Here is a 16,871-nt window from a genome sequence, read left to right as displayed (position 1 = left end):
TAATTTTTATTTCTCTAATCAATAGTGATTTAGAACATTTTTTATATGTGTATAAATAACTTTGATTTCTTCATCAGAAAACTGCATGTTCATATTTGACCATTTATTAATTGGGGAATGACTTGTTTTCTTTACAAATTTGACTCAACTCTTTATACATTGAGAAATGAGGTCTTTATCAGAAATTATATGCTGAAAAATTCTCCTCACCCACCCCCATCCCAGCAGTTTTCTGGTTGCATTGGTCTTGCTTATGAAAAACTTAATTTCATTTAATGTAAGTCATCTATTTAACACATTTTAATTTTTTCCTATATCTTCTTTGGTTCTAAATTCTTCCCTCACTCATAAATCTGACAGATAAATTAATCCATGCTCTCTTAATTTGCTTATGTCTAAATCTGTACCCATTTTGACTTTTTCTTGGTATAGGGTTTGAGATGTTGGTCTGTACCTAATTTCTGGCAGAACATTTTCCAGTTTTCCCAGCAGCTTTTGTCAACTAATGAGTTTTTGAGGGGTCAGCTTTCTACTAGTCTTGCTCAGAAGCACTCATCAATGTTCTTTTTGATGATGGCAAGTTGATTAGTTTTTATCAAAAGTATTTTTTTTTAAAATTTTGTTTTGCAAGGCAAACGGCTTGCCCAAGGCCACACAGGTAGGTGCTTATTAAGTGTCTGAGGTCGGATTTGAACTCAGGTACTCCTAACTCCAGGGCTGGTGCTCTATCCATTGTGCCACCTAGCTGCCCCTATCAAAAGTATTTTTATAAAATGATATAATGGCAAAAGGAAAATTCTTACCATGCACACACACTTTACTAATGTAGTTCAACAGCTCTACTCCATTGAAAATTAAAATGATGTGTATTGAGCATTAGAATTCACTTCTGTAGGGAAAAGCTATTCATGAAGGAAGTGTGTAGAAAGCCTGGTTGTATCCCACATTCTTCTACTGTAGGGGAATTATGGGAGAGGAGAGAATCGTTCCTTCCAGCTCTCTCTCTCTCTCTCTCTCTCTCTCTCTCTCTCTCTCTCTCTCTCTCTCTCTCTCTCTGAAGATTACTGGGTTAACCCCCCCATCATCTCTCCTCGGCTCTTCTTGGCATCCTTATGTTCAAGGCTGAAATCCTGAGATCCTAGAATCTCACTCAAACACATGCCTCCTTGTCTTTGGTCCCCTCCCCAAGAATTCTGTTTTCTTTTGTGATTACCCTTCTTACCTGTGCCACCTTTGCCACTTTGCCACCTTGGATGGAACTTTCATTGCCTTTCCCTAAAATTTGATCCCTTTTCATATACTTTTTAAAATAAATGAAAATTTTACTCCTGTTCATATAATTTTCAAAACAAATGAGAATCGCAGTTGATTGTCAGACCTTATGGGATCTCATGCTACTTTTGGGCAGCTCCTGTCCCTGTGCTAGAGCATATGTGATCTTAATTACAAAGTACCTAATTAGACTATTTCTCTGATTTGAGGGAGACAATTTTGTTTTATCCTCTGTGGCCTCCTGTCCTACCCATGAAAGAGCTCCTAGCCTCCAGATCCCATCTATGCGATACTGTGAATACTTCTACTTTTTGTTTCCCCTGTGATTTCTTTCATCTATGTCTGGAATCTCTCTTCACTCATCTAGTTCGACAACTCTTCTGCAGCTGATAGCTTTAGCAAATTGTCTGTAGCAATGAGAGCTTAGAAGATTTGCCCAAGGTTATTCCGTCAGTATATATCAGAGATCCAGAGCATCCTGACTAAGGTCTTGGTTCTCTGGCCAGTATACCACATTGCTTCTTACTTACAACTTGAGTCTCTCAAAGAAGAAGTTAAACGAATCAGAGAGGTTAGCCTTGAGAAGAGAAGACCCAGGGGAATAAGACAACTTTCTTCAGGTATTTAAAGGTTATGGAGAAGAGGTTAGTTTTTTCCCTGTTTGGCTCCATATAACAGATGGCAGAACTAAAGCCATGGATGGAAGTTGCATAAGAGCAAATTTAGGCTTGACTTCTGGAAAAAACCATCTTACTAAGTTGAAATTGTCCCAAACTAGACTACCTCAAGACAGTGGGATTTCCCTTCTTTGAAAGTCTTTAAGCTAAATATAGATTGTTTGTATAAATTATAGGAAGGATTCCTTTTATATATGGCCATTGAATTTCCCTTCAGCTCTCAAATCATGTGATTCTGTTCCTAACACATACTTTGTCACTGTATGTTTACCCTTCCTCCCCCAAACATAATGAAACCCTTCTATATCTTAGTACTTAAGTTGCTATGATTGAAGAAATGCAACAAGTGGAGATGAACATTTTTCAATGAATCAAAATTTTTAATTCTGTGTCCATACAACTGGGATTTAATTTGATGGTTCTCCAGCTTGGTAATAGTTGTTTTCATCACTACCTACATAACCTTTGAGAAACCAGGGTGACCATTATGCTACACTGAGGAATTGGAGAAGGAATTTTGGGTAGTCTTCATAGTAGTAGCAGTAGCAGCAATAGTAATAGTTGTAGTTGTAGTAGAAGTAGAAGTAGTAGTAGTAGTAGTAGTAGTAGTAGTGGTGGTGGTAGTGGTAGTAGTAGTAGTAGTAGTAATAGTAGTAGTAGCAGTAGTAGTAGTAGTAGTAGTAGTGTAGTAGTAGTAGTAGTAATTGTAGAAGTAGTACTAGTCGTAGTAGTTTACTCTAGGCAACCCTGAGACTGTGCTGTAGAGAATGAGTTAACCTACATTGGAAAAACGATTTTCCAATCACTTTTCGAATTTCCCATATCAATGAAATCGCAGTTCTGAACACTATCTAGTCTAGGAAATGTTCAATATGGAAACTTCCTCTGTTGATGAAGAAAGTTAACTTTAAGAAACTGAGAGATGATTCATTCAGAGTGACCCAGATAAAGACCCTGTTTTTCTGAAGAGAGAATGTGATCCACCATCAGACCTGTAGGTGGGACCAGAACCCAAGCCTATGGACCCCTGTGCTTTTCTATTTTCAGCTGCCACTCAGAAGGAAGGCAGAGTTGGCCCAGCCCTAATTGGAGATGCTAATTGGAGATGAGTTCTTATTCTCAGTCGTTTCCTAGTCCCCGACCAGAAACAATGGAACTCACCATTTAACTTCATGCTTGAATATTATAGAATTTTCTTCATGTTGTTTATAAAATCTCCCTGTATACAGTGTTTCACCAGCCTGTTCCAGAAGGCATTGAAGAGGGACTTGAAGCACTGAGCCTCAGGTTTCATGGTCACCCCATCATTTATCAGGCAGAAATCTTCACTGGAAGTGACTGCTCACTTGGACATCTGAGTCTAATTCATAATCTAAAAAGACTTGCAGTGTGTGGTTCTCTGTTGGGAGCAGAATGTGGGGCAGGATCTTTTAGATGCAAGGAATTCAAAGAGTCAGGGTAGGAAGATTCTGGGAGGGAGATTAGGAAACAGTTCCTTATTTTTCCAGTTCCTCAAGGCAATATCTCATTTGTAAAACATAACAGAGAAACACATGATTTCATCAGCCTTCTTAGATGAAATTATAGAATGAAGGAATGAACTCAATCCAGTAGGCCCAAGTAAGCAAGTCAGGAAACTGGCTCAGAACCTGGAAAAAGAACCTCAAATCAGTATTGATAGATGAAGAGAGAGACAATTAGGGATTGCTGTGACTTATTTCTGTACACATGGTCTGGAAGCTTGAGATAGTCAACTGATCTGGTCAGTCTCTCTAGATGTCTGGTTCAATTGGTTTGGTTTCATGGAGAGGGGCCCATTGGACTTAGAGGAGGTTAATCAAGAGGGGAGGCTTTGGAGTTGAGTGAGAATGATTCACTCACTGTTGGTTTCATTCTTTATTAAATTCTTGAAAGGCCTAGTGAAAACCTTTCTCAAGACTTATCAACTTCTTCTCTTTCTCTGCAATCTGCTTGATTCCCAGGGCCTGGTACAAGTTTCCTCTGTCACAAATTGTTGGCTTTATTCATTATAGGAGTTGAGCTGAACATCATCCACACAGGTGATCATGATGAGGTTCAAGAGGGTCCTTGCTCTGCCAATCACAATGAAATGCAGTGGATTGAGAGAAAGGAGTGAAAGTAGGAAGAATGGGCATTTGGGGGTAAGGCAATGCTTTCTCCCACCCTTCTTTCACCACTATGGCCCCATCAGTGCAATAAATTGGGCTGTTATGGAAGGGTTTGTGTTCCTTAGGCTGGTCTGAAAGGGGCAGAGTAGCACATAGTAATTTTAGTGAACAGTATGGTGCCAAGCAAATGATTGGCATTCATAAGTGCTACTTTAAAGTTAGAATTATTATTTCTAGAGCTGGATGGGATATCATAGGCAATGAAGTCCAAACCTTTCATCTTACAGATGAGGAAACTAAGGCAGAGGGAATTTAAATGACTTTCTCAAGGTCAGACACCTCAGAAACACTAGAAGCAAAATGAGACCTTAACTCCTCTGTCTCCAGAGCTAGGGCTCTTTTTTGCTATACCCTTATCCTCCCCATGATGCAGTGTTGGACGAGATAGGAAACAGATGGTAGGTACATTGTAGAAAGGAGATTTCTGTTTTCTTCTACCCCAACATACAATGTTATACCTTACTCTTAACATAGACAGTGTTTATTTTCCCCACCCCCACTTTCACTAGACCCCATCACAGCAGCCACTCAGGAATTTGAATAGTTTCAAAATCTTAATTCTTGTGCCCCTGGAATGGTCTTCACCTCTCCCTTCAGACAGATAGTTTGTAAGCTGAGAAATTCTTCCACAAATCAGCATATCTCTGGGGAATGGATCAAGAATCACATTCAGGGAAATGAACAGGGCTGTAAAAAATCAGAATGAGTGTTAGTACACTCATTCTGGGATGTCTTGGGAGGTAGAATGTCAAAGAAAGAATTCCGGAAACTTGTGTAAATAACTTGTTATGGGAAAATTATTGCCCTTCCTTTCTTCCAAGGCTTTTCTGTAATCTTTCTTAGCCATGTGTCAGCTACCAGACTGCAAGGTAGCTTTGTCACCAACTTCCTTTGTTGGTTGAATCCATTAACACAAACAACAAGCTGCCATCTTAACTTTATAAGGCCCCCTAACAATACCTAGTGTTTTTAGTACTCACCACACATGATATCACTGCCATTCTTATGCCTCTTAAGGACCCTGAATGGCAACAGATGCTATGGGCAGGCAATGATGGATGAACAGGCCTTGGCAGTGCCAATCCCTGTTGGTGTGGTGGAGAGGAATAGGGAGGCCTTGGGTAGCCAGGGTATTCACTTTCCACTTGAGCTATGATGTTTAGATATCTTATATGTTATTATATAATATAATATAATATAATATTATAATTATATAATATTATATTATATTATATAACATATATTATATGTTATTGAGGCAACCAGACAGTTTGGTTGAGGAACATGGAGTTTCAGAGGAGGGAAGAAAGATTCTCTTTTTGCCTGCTAATTCTGATAGTTTTTACTCCAAGGGAGACCCCGGCAGGTGAATATGGTGGAGAGGGGAATGGACCATAGCAGCATAGATCTGGAACTATAAGTGACCTTAGAACTCATCTAATCCAACCCCCTCATTTTATAAAGGTAGAAATTGAACCCAGGAGGCAGAAGAAACTTGCCCAAGGGATCTCAGGTTCTGGAAGAGGTGAGATTTGAATCTGGGTCCTTTGACTCCAAGGTTGTTGTGATTTCTACCATACCTTGTCTCCTTCTGGTTTGATGGTATACATAATCCCTGTTTCAGAAAGCTCCTAGTTTGATGGGAGTTAAGGGAAGTAATGAGATTTAATCCTTGTCTGCAAGATGTTTAGTCTTATAGATAAGCTATTGACATAAAACCCAGTTAGGTGGCTCAGTGGATAGAGTACTGACCTTGGAGTCAGGAGTCTGGGAGTTATAATCCAGCACCAGACACTAGCTGTATGATTTTGGTCAAGTCCCTTCACCCTGATTGCCTCCCATCCAGGGTCATCTCCAGTCATCCTGATTCATATCTGGTCACTGGACCCAGATGTATCTGGAGGACAAAGTGAGGCTGGTGATTTGGCTCAGCACCTACTCACTCAAATCCAATTCATGTGCTTGTCATGACATCACCTCTTCAATGTCGTGGTCTTCTTCAAATGGACAAACATTTATGATGATGATGATGATGATGATGATGATGATGATGATGATGATGATGATGAAACTGACAAAGGCAACCATAGAGATTATAAATTCATTTATTCAGAGCTGTAAAGGACCACTGAGGCATCAAGGCATACTTTGTTATTTTATAGGTGAATACATTGAAGTTCTGGGAATGTAAGGAGTCCGTGTCAGAGACTGGATCCTCACAAAACCATAGCCATGACTATTGGGCAGGATTTCGAAGGGGGTCTCAAATAAATGTAGCTAATTAGAGAAATCATACAGGAGAGGATGAGTTTCTATCCCAGAGAGTGAATATGCCCATATTGTCAGTTCTTTGAAATGGGACCCAGTTTTCAGCAGGAAGTAGCAAGACTTTGGAGGAGAGGCTGGGACAGTCAGAGTAGGGAGAGATTTAAAAACTTCACCTTCATCTCTGGGACCTGGTGGTCTGACAGGGGCATAGCCCTGTCACAGTGGGTGAGGAGGAGAGGAAGTGGGACCCAGGGAGAATTTCTTAGGAAACAAGAGCATCTTTGGGCTTTCCAAATTGGCTAGGGTTGACCTAAAGGGCAGGATCCCCAGGGCTTAGAACAATGTCTGTCAATAGGAGCTGGTTGCTTAATAGTCTTGTTAATGGACTGGCTCCTTCAGATGTGACATGAACTCCCTCCTCAGAAACTGTCTTTTGTCTTTTTATATTCTCAGTGATTAGTACAGGGCCTGATACATAGTAGGGGCTTAATAAATGTTTACTGGTTCATTGATTGATCTGTGATTCTTTGATTACAAAGGGAAGACATATGCTTGTGTTGATGTGTGTTGTGTTGTGTTGTGTGTATGTATGTGTGTGTGTGTGTGTGTGTGTGTGTGTGTGTGTGTGTGTGTGTGTGAGGGGGGAGAGAGAGAGAGAGAGAGAGAGAGAGAGAGAGAGAGAGAGAGAGAGAGAGAGAGAGAAAGAGAGATGAAAGGCGTGATTATTTATAAACCAGGACCAGCTGGTCTTTGGATTGTGAGACAATTAGAGAGGGAACAGGAACAGTAACTGTAAAGGGAAGTGGAATTTGGGAGACTTTCTTAGAAGAGAATGGAGAAGCTCAGGGTTTTCCATGCTTTCCAAGCTTGGTCCTATAAGCCATAACTGGCTGAACCAAAAACTTCTCCCAGGTTCAAAGACACAGATGATGACTATAGGTATTGGGATGATGATGAGAGGAAGCAATTTAGACCTAGGATCAGGTTTCAAGTGGGAAAACTTCAGGCAGAAAGGAATCAGCATCTACATTTCTGTGTCCTTAACATTTACACTTGCAGATATTATAGCTTTCTTTCAGAAATGCTAAGAAATTTTTCTAAGGTCACCTTGCTAGTAGGCATCAGAGGCAGAATTCAAAGGCATCATCAGGATTTTAGAATCAAAGCTAGAATCCAAGATCTGTCTTAGCATGGGAAATCCTTTGTAGTCTTTTGATTTCCTCTTGTCCATTATTCATTGGGATCCACAGCCCAAATGCTGCTGCTGCTGCTTGTTCTTCATTCTTGAAGGAGACCATGCCATCAGGGAGGCAATGCCATGATTTGCACATGAATTGGATTTGAGTGATGGGGGTTCTGATAAATTCCCAACTTCACTTTCTCCTCCAGAGTTATCTGCATCCAGTGACCAGAAAGGAATCAGGATGACTGGAGATGGCCCTGGATGTGAGGCAAAAAGGATGAAGTGACTTGCTCAAGGGCACTCAGCTAGTAAGTGGGAAGTATTTGAGGTTGGATTTGAACTCCCATCCTCCTGATTCCAAGACCAGTGCTCTATCCACTGCACCACCTAACTGCCTCATGAATGCTAATGCTTGCTTTTCTTTGATTCGGGGTCTAGAGAAGCTTCAGTGGTGACTTATTAAGAAGTTACTGGTTGGAATTTAAAGCACAACACAATCTGACTCTTTCCATATCTCTTTCATATCATTCTCCTTCATAAACTCTGTATTCCCACCAAACTTGGCAACCCATTTCTCACCTCTCTCCCATGTCTGGAATGCATTTTCTTCATTTCTACCTCTTAGCATCCATTACTTCCTTCAAGGATAGCTCAGGACCACCTCCCATGGGAACTCTTCCTTGATACCCTTGGTTGTTAGGGGTCTCTCCTTCCATGAATGATCATGTATTTCCTTATCTGGTCACTGGTTGTATTCTACCCACCTCCCAAAAAGAATTTAAGTCACTTGAGGACATTTGTCTTGTCTTTGGACCTAGTCTTATAATGTGTTTTTTTTTTGTTTTTGTAAGGCAATGAAGTTAAGTGACTTGCCCAAGATCACACAGTCAGTATCATGTGTCTGAGACTAGATTTGAACTCAGGTCCTTCTGTCTCCAAGGCCACTGCACCACTCAGGTGCCCCTAGTATATAGTCTTTTGCACAGAGAATGACTTTTGTGTTGCTTTTGAGAGGCCACTGAAGGTTATTGCCTAGTTTTCTCAATGCAACTTCATTTAGGAGAGGTTCTGGGTAAATTTGGTAAGATCCAGATGGGCAACCAATATACACAATGGTTCCTTGCTCCTCATTTTCAGCTAGAACCAGTGAGAGCTGGCAATGTCTAGAATCTGCCTTCTTCACTTCTCCCAATACCACTACCATCTAAAAAGTCAATTTTTAGGCAAACAATGGAAAACAAAATGGAGGATATGAAACCTCAGAGTTCTCTTTCAGTGGAGCTTCTCTGGTTGATGGATTCTAGGAAGGGAGGGGAAACCTGATCAAGGAAATGGGAGGGATCACTGGCAAACTTAAATTTCTTCAAAGTTTTGCCCCGACAACATTAAGCTTAAACTAAATGTGGATTGTAGAGAACTATTGGATTCATGTGTCAATGGGGATTCCCAATTCTGTAGGGACTTTGAGGATAGATATATTTTCATTATCCAAATTTTTATTATACAAGTTGAAATGGAGCTAACTCTGGGGTCAGAGGATCTGGGTTCAAATCCCATTTCTGTGTTACCTTGAGCTAGTCACAACCTTCCTCATTTGTAAAATGAAGGTGGATTAAACTTGGTAGCCCTTGAAGTCCTTTTCTTTCCATCTCCTAGATCTATGATTATGCTTCAAAACCCTCCATAAAAGCTTGTCTTTTTCATTTCTTTTCTTTTCTATTCTCTTCTCTCTTTTTTAATTCACTATTAATTACTTAGTAGGAGTAGCTAGTGGTTGGAGATGGGGAAAGGGGGGCTGGAGAAAGATGAAGAGGACCAGATAACTTTTAGGTTGTGAGGTAGAGTGTAGGTTAGAGAATACTGGTAGGAATACAACCTGGCTTGGAGGCGGGAGGATGGATCATATGATCTAGTGTATTTTCCTAAGCAAATCTCCACAGTGAAGAGCCTCAGGTCCTAATCAGTGGTGATAAACTATAGAATTTCAGATGTAGGCAGGCCCTTAGGACTTGGAAGCCTGAGATGAGAGGAATTTTTGCACCTAGAGATGGGAGGGGGGCTCAGAATACAGAATTCCTGGGCTGAGAGGAATTATTTAAAAAACAAGGACACAATGTTAGAGTTGAAGGGATCAAAAATCTCAGTTACTTCAGGGATATTATTTTGCAGATGAGAAAACTGAGGACCAGGGGATTGGTTGTGCAAGTGAACATATCTCGCAGGGAAGGAACACTTAAACCCAGTTTCCTTGATTATTACTTCAGTGCTCTTTGTTAAGCAGAGGGACAAGTTTAATTGATACGAAAAGAACCTTGATTCCAGTTTCCACCACTAGGAAAATCTAGAAATGGAGACAATGAGGTGGACTGGGATGGTTGCAGAGGAAACTCCAATACAATTTTAACACTAGAGATTCCCTAGAACTTAGCTAAGTCGAAGGAGGATTGCATTCTGCATCAGTGGATAAAAGACTCACACTGGAAGTTTTCCATTCTGATGAAATCAAAGATCTGTGTATTAATATACTTAGTCCTTGAGATAAGAATTTTGTGGTTTTATTGGCATATTTCAAATCCCAACTGCTTCATAGCAATATTAGTTTGGCATCTCATATTGTGGGTTTTTTCTTTTTGGGGGGATAAAGCATGATGAAGGATGTATTGTATGCTGAGAACTTATCACAGTGTCCGGCAGATAAGAAATGTTTAATAAATCATTTTTTAAAAAATAAATTGATTGGTTTGTATGTTCCTTTTGCCAAATTAAAAAAAAAGACTCATTTCATCTTTCACTACTTCTTTTTAATGTATAAAGTGATAGTGATTATAAAGGGAGTAATCTTAGGGTAAAAAAGGAGACCACTATTTTCCAACCAAAGACTGAAAGGCAAGAGAAATGGAATAAATATTTTATTTTATTTTTAGGTTTTTTTTGCAAGGCAAACGGGGTTAAGTGGCTTGCCCAAGGCCACACAGCTAGGTAATTATTAAGTGTCTGAGACCGGATTTGAACCCAGGTACTCCTGACTTCAAGGCCGGTGCTTTATCCACTACGCCACCTAGCTGCCCCTAAATATTTTATTTTTTAAAAAGTTTTAAAGGGATTTTTTTCCACTTACATGTAAAGATAGCTTTCAACATTCACTTTTATAAGATTTTGAGTTACAAAATTTTCTCCCTCTTTCCTTCCTCTCCCCCTAAGATAGCAAGCAATATAAGTTATACATGTGCTATCATGTTAAGCATATGAAGTAATATTTTTAAAATTCTTGCATTATTTCTGTGTATTATTTTTGATTTATCTTTATATTATAGTCTTACTTCTGCATAACTGACCATGAATTCCTTGAAGACAGGGATGGGTTTTTGCTTTTCTTTGCATCTTCAGTTCTTAGAATAGAGCTTGGCAAAGAGGAGGTGCTTAATAGATGCTTGCTAACTTGTCTTGACTTAACCTGTTAGTGATCATCTTCAGTAAAAAAAAGCAGCATTGATTAAACACCTACTGTATGCAGACATAAGCCCTGGGGATACAAAGAACCACCAGAATCTCTGCCTTTCTGAAACTCATAGCGACAACAAGCGAACAATAGGAATGAACAAGTTATAAACAAGATAGATGGGGTATAATCAAGGAAGAAATTTCTCCAAGACTAATAATTGCAAAATAGCTACTTATCTACATAGGTAGAGGGTGTTTCTTCCACTTATGACATACAGGCTTGGCCCAAAGGATCAGAAATATATTCACTGGCTCCTTAATCCTCATCTCCCTGAGATAGGGATAGTCTTGAGCCAAGCCCTCCCCTTCTATCATTTTCGGCCAGGACATCAGTTTCTAGGCAGAACTTTCTCTGTTTGGCAAGAAAATATGTGGAAATCCAAAGATAAGGTGACTCTGATGAGGGTAGGGTGGTCTTCAAAAATTGTCAAGAAATCCTAGAATAGAATTGTGCATTACCTATGACTGGCATTATATACACTGGTAGAAATAAGAAAGTCCCAGTTGTCATCAGGGAAATTCAGAGGATCAGGGATTCCCCAATCTAATAGGAGAAAGAGTCCCCACTCTTAGAAAGTCCCTCATCTAAAGTGGAAGATTTAGTTCATGCCCTCAAGATGAGGAAGTCTCTCATCTTATTTATTTATTTATTTTTTGTTTTTTGCAAGGCAATGGGATTAAGTGACTTGCAACTAGGTAATTCAAACCAGATTTGAACTCTTGTCCTCCTGACTCCAGGGCCAGTACTCTATCCACTGTGCCAGCTAACTGCCCCCCACATTTTATTTCTTATAATAGTGCTGGGTCACCTGTAAAATTTTGGGAGGAGAGGTGGTGGATCAGATATATTGGTCAATGCAAGGGACACCTACCAATGCAGCTCCAGGTCCCTTTGATTATCTCTATCATATCTGGTCCCAGTTTGCTAGGATTTTTCCCAGGGCAGAAGCCCTGTTCAGACTATTTAACAATCAGTTTGTAGACTTATTATCTATGGGTCTAACTTCCTTCCTTGGAGATGTATGGTCTGTAGGACCTGCCTTGAGTTTGGTCCTTGGAGTATTGGTTTTAGGCAACTTCATCTCATTGAAGACAGTAACTAAGTGCATTCAATATAATACTGTACTTTGACTTGACAGAATTCTGTCTCAGATTTTTAAAAGCTGTGTGTCCTTGGAAACATCACTGAATGTCTCTGAGTCTCTGTCACCTCTTCTATAAAAGAAACATAATAATGGTTCCTACTTCAAAGGGTTATAATGAGGCTCAAGCAAAATCATGAATACTCAAAAGAACATTCTGTAAATGTGAGCTATTATTGGTGTTGGTGTTGGGCAAGTCACTTAACCATTGTCTTCTTCAGTTTTCTCAACTATAAAATGGGACTAATGACAGCAATTACCTCCCAGGGTTCTTGGGAAAATTAATGAGATATATTTACAAGTGCTTAGTCCAGGGGTTACCACATAATAAGCATACTAAAACTATTTCTTCTCCTTATCATTATTGTCATTATTTCTAACTATGCCAGGGGAGCTAGGTGGTGCCATAGTGGATAAAGTCCCTGCCCTGAAGTCAGCAAGATTCCACTTCCTGAGTTCAAATCCAGCTTACTAGCAAATCAGCTTACTAGCAGTGTGATCTTGGGCAAGTCACTTAATCCTGTTCTTCAGTTTCCTCATCTACAAAATGAATTGGAGAGGGAAATGGCAAATTGCTTCAGTGGTAGCAAAGAAATGAAAACTGACTGAACAAGAACAATGAACTCTTTGACTCATCATCTCATTCATCCGATCAGTTGCCAGGACCTATGGTTTCTATTTCCACAGTAACTTTTACATATAAAATTTCCTCTCTGTCTCCACTTTTTTTTTTTAGGTTTATGCAAGGCAATGGGGTTAAAATGACTTGCCCAAGGTTACACAGCTAGGTAATTATTAAGTGTCTGAGGCTAGATTTGAACTCAGGTCCTCCTGACTCCAGGGCTGGTGCTCTATCCACTCCACCACCTAGTCACCCCACTCTGTCCCCACTTTGATTGTTTTTTTTCTTTAATCTATCATCTCTTCTTGCCTGATGGACTGGAAAAGCTTCCATCCCATCCTCCTTCCTATAATCTATCTTCTGCTTAATCCATTCCTAACACTACTTATTGCCTGAGGGTCTCCCTTACATACTTTTCTGATCATGTCACTCCCCTAAAAAAAGGCAGCTCTCAATGGCCTATGAAACAAAACATAAACTCCTGATCCTGGCATTCAAGGCTCTACAAAATTTTCTATCTTACCTTTCCTACTTTGTCTCATGTTATTCACACTGACATAATGAATGAATAGAAGTATGACTGAATAGAAGTGTGAATGAAGAAACATTTATTTAATGTTTAATATGTGCCAGAGACTGTGCCAAATGCTGGGGGGATACAATTAAAAACAAGACTGTCCCTGCCCTCAATAAGCTTGCATTCTTTTAATACATACATACATACATATTATATATATATATATATTTATATTTATACAAAATTTCAACATTTTATTTTTCCCAATTACATGTAACAAGTTTTTAACCTTCATTTAAAAGAATTTGAGTCCCAAATTCTCTACCTCCTTTCCTCCCTTCACCCTACATTGAAAAAGAAAGCAATTTAATACAGATTATGAATGTTCATCCATATAAAACATAAGTCATGTTGTAAAAGAAAACATGGACAAAAAATCCATCAAAAATAAAGAAAACAAAAAATATACTTTAACATGCATTTAGGCTCTATCAATTCTTTTTCTGGAGATGGAAAGCATTTTTCATTACCAGTCCTTCAGAATTATCTTGGATCATTATACTGCTGAGAATAGCCATCCACAGTTGATCATTGTGCAACGTTCTCTTGGTTCTGCTCATTTCACTTTGCATCAGTTCATCTTTGCATCATGTTTCTGAGAACATCTTGCTCTCATTTCTTAAAGTGCAATAGTATTCCATTTCCCAATTTTGGGCATACCCTCAATATGTAATTCTTTGCTACCACTAAAAGAGCTGCTATAAATATTGTTGTAATATAGGTCATTTTTCCTTTTTATTTTTTAAAAATATCTTTAATATACAGACCTAGTAGTAGTACTGCTAGTTCAAAGGGTATGCATAATTTTATTGCCCTTTGGATATAGTCCTAAATTGTTCTTCAGAATGCTTAAACCAGTTCACAACTCCACCTCCAATGCATTAGGATTTCAGTTTTCTCACATCCCTTCCAAAATTTGTCATTTTTTTGTCATTTTAGCCCAGCTAATATGTATGGAGTAGTATCTCAGAGTTGAATTAATTTTCATTTCTCTAATCCATAGATGATTTAGAGCATTTTTTCATATGACTGTAGATTACTTTAATTACTTTGTCTGAAAACTGCCTCTTCATATCCAACTATTTGTCAGTAGAGGAATGTCTCTTTTATAAATTTACTCAATTCTGTATATATTGGAGAAATTAAACCTTTCTCAGAAAAACATGTTGTATAATTTAGTTAAGATTACTTTGTAATGCCCTCCATCTTATTTATCCCCTTTTTATAATAATCTCTTTCTCCTTTCACCCAAAAGGAGCTTACATTCTAATGGGGAAAAACATTATATGGGAAGTGGTGGTGGTGGTCAAGAAAGGTTTATTTGCACTGGGAAGTCACAGGGAAGCCACAGAATTGAACCAAAGGGAAACTGATTGACACATGTTCTTTCCAGAAACAGTAGTAATGATTTAATTTCCACTCCCAGAGATAAAAGTTGAAAAGGGGATTGAAGACAGGGGAGGTGCAGAGGCTTGACATGAAGATGGCCAAAGAGCAGCAGCATGGTGGGTCTGAGCCAGGTTAGCCATGGAGAACTCTTGCAAGGCAAGATTAAGCAGATCCCAGGGTAAGAGCTAGAGAGATATCAAAGGTACCATTGTTATCACTGATACTTGGTGGGTTGAATCTATGATTAGGAATAACAGCTATGAAAAAGATGTTAAGTTGGCATAAGACTGGCCTTGTGCACCTCTCAGCAGTATCACAGTAAATCAAAGTTATCTTAATGGAATTAAAACTATCTATAGTCATATGGAAAAGTGCTCTAAATCACTATGGATTAGAGAAATACAAATTAAATCAACTCTGAGATACCACTTCATTCTCTTAGCAATACAAGTTAGCACCTTCTCAGCAGCTTAGAGTTCTAAAGACATCCAGAGTCCAGATGGATTAATTTCCTTGCCCAGAATTACCTAGCCAATATATGTCAGAGGAAGGACCTGATCCACGTCTTCCTGTTCCTATTTTCTACCCTGTTCCTGTTCTCTATCCACTATGCCACATAGTCTTACAGTGCAAGGATACAGTCTTTTAAAAAGATCAGAAGGGTGGTTGGGCAGGGTAGCACCATATTAAGAATATACTTATTTGGTATATATTCTTAGTTGAGGAAAATTAGGAAACAGAGTAGTGAATTATAAAGGATAAGATTTGGGTTAAGCTAAATGGCAGTAGTAACAAATACAATTTTGTCATATGCATTTACTATAGGCCACCTGGACAGGAAGGGGTAATAGATAAGGTGTCTGGAAAAATATTATTATTATTATTATTTGCAGGGCATATGGGGTTAGGTGGCTTGCCCAAGGTCACACAGCTAGGTAATTATTAAGTGTCTGAGGCTGGATTTGAACTCAGGTACTCCTGACTCCTGGGCCAGTGCTCTATCCACTGCACCATCTAGCCACCCCAAGACATTATCATTCTAACAGAGAGGTATGATATCATAATGTTAGAGAACATTAATTGTCTAGACATCTGCTGGGGCTCACTTTTCAAAGAAAAGAGCAATTCATGATTTCTTGACTTTCTCAAATGATAATTTCCTCTTTCAAAAGGTGGAGGAAAGAACATGTAGAAATTCTGATTTTTACCAAAACATTTTTGGGAGAACGATGCCAGAAGTAGTTATTAGGATGAGAGGAGGATTACAAATCTTACCATATGAACAATGGTCGGAGGAACAGGGAACATGCCCACTTATCTTCATATGTTTGCAAGGCAGAGGATTAGGAGCATTAGGAGCAATAGATTTGCATAAAAATAAATTTGGCATCAATAAAATTAGCACTGCAATAGTTGCCCCAAAGTAGAATATAATGCTTTAGAGCCGGTGAGTTCCCTGTCTCTGGAAGTCTTCAAGCAGAGGATGGCTGATTACTTGTTAAGGATGTTGTAGAAAAAAATTCTGTTGCTACATGAGAGACTAGAAGAATGTCAAGGTCCCTTACAAGTCTGATTTGCAATTTTTGGTATAGCACAATTCTTTTCTTTACAAACCATACAGTTATGAACATCAGTCATGGAAAGGTCAATTGCCTTATCCTTGTGATCTTCCCTTTCTACCTTTTGTACCCCAAACATACCTTTCTTCTTTTCCTTCCTTGTGATTAAAGCTAAAGCACAGCTCACCAGCAGCATGGTGACTAACACGATGACCAATGCCATGGTCCAAGGTTTCTGCTTAGTGAGATTCCCAGGGACTGGAGGGGTAAAAGGTCAACAAGTTAATTGAGTTGGGCAGAAGTTAATATGCCCAGGAGGCAATAATACCTTCCCTTGGGTCCTTTATGAGTCAAGGAAGATATGGGCATTGGACATTGGCTTGGCATTCTAAATTTAGGTCTAACCAACATGGATAAATTACTCACCAGGGTATATAGATGGTGATTTTAGTTCTCTGTGCTCTACCACACAAGTGTAACCAATCCCTGGAT

The 16,871-nt window shown here is 39.1% G+C and overlaps 1 pseudogene; it reads right to left on the bottom strand.

The window, feature by feature from the left end:
• Nucleotides 1-2,356: 2,356 nt before the first annotated feature.
• Nucleotides 2,357-16,602, bottom strand: LOC141523146 (uncharacterized; annotated as a pseudogene).
• Nucleotides 16,603-16,871: the final 269 nt, after the last annotated feature.

This window comes from Macrotis lagotis, chromosome 1 (assembly GCF_037893015.1).
Source record: "Macrotis lagotis isolate mMagLag1 chromosome 1, bilby.v1.9.chrom.fasta, whole genome shotgun sequence".
NCBI classification, from domain to species: domain Eukaryota; kingdom Metazoa; phylum Chordata; class Mammalia; order Peramelemorphia; family Peramelidae; genus Macrotis; species Macrotis lagotis.
This window is presented reverse-complemented; position numbering and strand designations above follow the sequence as displayed.